This window comes from Chenopodium quinoa, unplaced genomic scaffold (assembly GCF_001683475.1).
Source record: "Chenopodium quinoa cultivar QQ74 unplaced genomic scaffold, ASM168347v1, whole genome shotgun sequence".
NCBI classification, from domain to species: domain Eukaryota; kingdom Viridiplantae; phylum Streptophyta; class Magnoliopsida; order Caryophyllales; family Amaranthaceae; genus Chenopodium; species Chenopodium quinoa.
This window is the reverse complement of record NW_018745617.1, coordinates 1,935,534-1,940,473: the sequence shown is the minus strand read 5'-3', so window position 1 is coordinate 1,940,473 and position 4,940 is coordinate 1,935,534. Positions and strand designations below refer to the sequence as shown.

At 38.2% G+C, this 4,940-nt stretch overlaps 1 long non-coding RNA gene across 1 annotated transcript; it reads left to right on the top strand.

The window, feature by feature from the left end:
- Positions 1–3,357: 3,357 nt before the first annotated feature.
- On the top strand, positions 3,358–4,584 carry LOC110716707. The gene is made up of 2 exons (XR_002510563.1): positions 3,358–3,716; positions 4,360–4,584. It is a non-coding gene; the product is annotated as an uncharacterized LOC110716707 (long non-coding RNA).
- Positions 4,585–4,940: the final 356 nt, after the last annotated feature.

Sequence of the window (4,940 nt, the reverse complement as noted above, 5' to 3'; positions counted from 1 at the left end):
ATCATGACGGAAATGGGGGTGCATGAACCTAGTATACGATCATAAACGACATGGTGTATGACTCGAGTAAAAAAAAATAAAGAAAGTGTGTGGACTATACTTGACTCGTGAGTGATTAATTGATGTTATAAGACTCGTGGTATGATCGTATGGCTAGACATGTGAACAATAACAAAAATGACTGACGCGAGGACCAAATTAACACGGAAGACTAAAAAAAGCTGACTGGACTTATTTCCTAGGCACCGTGACACAGCAAACGGTACAAGCTGCCGTGACACGGTGATATTTCCCGTGGCACGGTGGATGCTAACGTGGCATGACAATTTTTCTTAGTTTGCGCTAATTACTAAGTGAGTACGGTCCATTGGCAATCGTTAGTCATAAAATAATCCACCATAGACAAAGAAAGATCGTTAAGGTTAGGATCAAAACGACCAAACATAAAACACGTAGGCACAATGATGCAAAGAATAGTTCGCAACCTAAGGTCAATTTTTATGTTCGACTATGGTTAGGTTTATTTGGTGTCAATAGGGTACCATGATTAAGAGTTTGGACGCGTTAGCAAGGCAGCCTCCCTTGAGGGTGTATGCCAACGGGCAGCTCCGGGAGTTCGTGATGAAATCGAACTCAACTCCATGGTTTGGGTGGATTTAATAACTCGGATGAACCCTTATTTCCATGAGCGTTTTTGGGTTGATAGAGCTTAAATCCCCCGAGGCTAAGACGCATGTAGAACACATACGTTTTTTCAGAAAAATCGAAGTAAGTTGTATGTGATAAGAGAAAACAAGCCACCAGACTGATTTTAGAACTACCTTGACACGGCAGATAGCACCGTGCCACGGTGCAACCCAACGTCAAACGGTGGACTGCACCGTGACACGGCAGTCAGAAAATCTGAATGGTGCCCTGTTTTCCTTCGTACGCAATCAAGTTATTCAATTTTTCCTACGGGACAAACCTAAATGCGACGTTAAAACGTCTATGCTTATGCAAAAATGCCAAATTAATCACATGAATATTTTTCAAGAATATTTCAATTCTCATCCACTCATCTTAATTAAATACCGATCACTCAAGTCAATAAATAACCAAGAATCCTCCCCAGTGGAGTCGCCAAATTGTAGGCATCGTTCGAAGTGCGCCTAAGTTAAAGAATGTGTGAATATGCTTGGCACTCATAGGAAGCGGGAACTGACATAACGATTAGGGACAAGGAAAGTAGGGAGCCGCCAACAAGTTTTTAAGGAACTTGTAAACCGTTCACGGATCATAAAAGGCAACCACGATTAAGGGACAACGAAAGGCAACAACGATTGACCCGTGAAGGTTACACCCTATTCATAATCCATGAGATTACTAACTCCATATGGTTCGAAACCATGAAAGGAGGATCGGGGATGATGGTACGAAGTGAGTCATGGAATCACATTCGCCCGTATTGGCCTCTACTCGATTCTTATTGTGAAAAGTGATTCCTACGATCTCAAAGGCATACAAACAAAGATTCAATTTGTTCCAAACTATTATTATGATAAATTGGTTGAATATTAATACAACACATAATTCTAAAATATTAGTGATCACTTAATTAAATAACAAGATTATAAAGGAGCCTAAACCGGTTGTCCAAATTATCTTATTAGGCGTGATTTTCAATTACATATTCCCTTTAAACATGCAATATAGTGATCATAATAACAATCGAATAAACATTAATATTGGAAGCAATTTAACAATAATAGTGTTAGTCAAATCAAATATAAAATAACCCTAATCATGATACTAGCAATATTAAAATACAATAAGAGTAATTAATTAATTACTCACATTTCGTACGTTCTTTTGAATTGCTACATCATGAATAAAATGTTAGTAACTTCAATAAAAAAATATAAAGTAAATGAAAATTAAATTAAATTAAATAAAAAGTAGAGTTGATTTGGTCCAAACCCTCAGTTATTTGAACCTTTCACGCCTTGGTTTAAGAACGGAACCTCGGGTTAAGTATAGACTCCTTGGAGCGCTTAGGGAAATTCTTATGGAAGAATAAGGAGGCTAGAAATTAGGGTAAAGAGGGAGAAGAGAATGATTTTTGGTGTAAGGTGAGAGAGAATGATTATTGGTGCCCCGAACTGCAGAAATGAGGGTCTTATTTATAGGGAAATTGAGTAGAGGGAACACGCGGAACCCTAAAAAGATAAAAACGCTAAAAATTAACACCGCGACACGACAGAAATATCGTGACACTGTGCCAGGCACCGTCAGACAGGGAAAAATCCCGTGATGCGGTGGACAACTGGAGTGACACGGGAAATATTTGACCTACGGAAAGTGAAAACACGTGAAGGGTATACGGGAAAAAGACACGAGAAAATTCCGTGTCACGAGGTGTGCACCGTGACACGGGAAGACATACCGTGACACGGTGGATTTTTTGCGTCCAAATTCATAAGCACGTGGGAATGAAACGAGGAAAAGACACGGGAAAGCACCGTGACACGGTGAAAAATCCCGTGTTACGGTACCATACCCCGTGCCATGTCATCATCACCGTGACGCGGGAAATTTACGCGTTAAAAGAGCACGGGAATTCCCGTGTCACGGAACCATGCATCATGACACGTTGAGAATTCCCGTGTCACGGTACCAGGCCCCGTGCCACGTCACTTTCCCTTGTGACGCGGTGGTTTGGTTGCCTGCGCGACGATTCCAGTTTTTTACGCGTTTTTCAAATTGCGTTAACTTTGATCTGTTGCTCGGAATAAGGCATATAATATATCATTGGAAAGCTTATCAAGTCTACTTTCCAACCTAATTTAAATCAGGTAAAAATGATTGTAGATTTTAAGATATGGCCATTTTAGGGGAAGGGTGTCGGTTTTGGGCCGAGTTTAGTGTTTTGCTCATATCTTTTTCGTTATAGATCGGAATTGGGCTTATGATATATGGTTAGAAAGCTTATTTAAAATCCTATCCAACCAAATAATAATTGGATCAAAATTACATAGCCATAAAATCAGTTTCTCTCGGTTTTGCGATGTGGACACGAAAAGTTGATAACAAGTTATGGTTTAGGGAAATGACTTAGGAAACGGATTGGTTTATGAAATGTATTGGATAGAACATGGATTCACTACCACAAATTAGAGAATAAGTAACACACAATACACAACTGTCAAGTTACATAGGCGATCTCTAGAATTATACATATCGCCTATGTAAGATAAGCGTTTTGTATCTTGAAACCTATAGAGCGCATGTTTTAGTTAACCGTTCTATAAGTATTATCCAAAAGTACACCATACAATATAAATCGCCTCTTTTTGTTAATAGTTCTGTAAGTATTAAAAAAAAACAAGCTAATTGAACACGCATATACCCATAACTCCCCTAACCCTAAAACATATCAAATGAGAGTCGCCCCTCCCCATCTTCTTCCCTTTCTCTTTTAGATCAAAACTCCTCTTCTCCCCTGTTCCTCTCTTTCTCTCTCCTCAAATCCCAAAGCACCGTCCTCAAGCTTCACACGCCCACAAGTCCACCGCCTATCTCACAAGCTTTTCACACACACCGTTGAGACACAAGCTGACGAGTGTCAACCACCGAGCCACCTTTCAGCCATGAGTTTCCACCACCAAGCCATGAGATGTCGATTTGAGTATTTAATTACTCAAGATTTTTCAATTTTTGATTTGATTTTAATTTAGGTTATAATATAAATTTAGTTTTTCTTAATTTTTGTTTTTGATTCAAATTCTGATTATAATGAATTTGTTATTACTTAGATCTGATTTTATTTTTTGTTGTTTAGAGATAATTTCTTGTGTTAATTTTTATTTAAATTGGTTAAGTTATAAGTGGTGTGGTGTGGCGTGGCGTATTTTCGTGTGTTGTGGGTGCTGCAGGTGGTGGTGTGGGGTCGTGGGGGCTGATGGGGTAGTGGGAGGTGTAGGTGGTGGTGTGTGTCGTGGGTGTTGCAAGTGGTGTGGGTAGTGTGATGTGTAGGTGGCGGTGTGGGTCGTGGTGTTGGTGGTGGTTTGGTTCGTGGTGGGGCAGTGGGTCGTGGTGTTGGTGGTGGTTTGGATCGCGGTGTTGGTGGTGGATTGGATCGTGGTGATTATACACTGTACTTTTACTTCTTGTTTATGGATCTATTCTTGATTTCTTGTTGCTTATGAATGGATTTTTGTTACATGTTCAAGTTGATTACTTAGTTATTGAGCGTCATTTGGCCAGTTAATATGCATGTTACGTTGTTACATACTATTTGGATTTAAATTATTCTATGATTTGTTCTTGTTGTTAATATGCAAGTAGTTCTTATCATTTGTTGTTTTTCATGTTTTACAGATATTAGAGTGAAATTTTGCTGAACAATCGCAGGCATTGACACAACCTGTATTGATTTCTTCTCTAAACCCGCAAAGCCGCAATTGTTGTTTGTAGTATAAATAATTAATCAGTAGTATTAGAGAACTTGTAATGTATTTTTTTTCCTCAACGAATTCAGTTGTAATTGAAATACATGTATTTTAATTTTTTTGATAAATAAAATGTTATTGTTATGGTATTTTATTTATGCATATTATTATTATTATTATTATTATTATTATTATTATTATTATTATTATAAATTTATAATCAATAATAATAATAACAATATATAATTTTTTTTTTTAAAAAGCAAGGAAAAGAGAGCGCCTATCTGTGGTAGGCGTTCTCTATTTATACAGCTACAGAGCGCCTATCCTTAGATGACGGCTCTCTTTTCCTTGTTGTTTATTTACTTTATACCTAGAATATGAAGTGCCTATATCATATAGGCGATCTGTATTATGTTAGATATAGAACGCCTCAAAGAGGCGTTCTCTAGACTTTATAGGGCACCCCCTCGGAAGAACGCCTCTGAGGCGTTTTATATGGCATGTTTT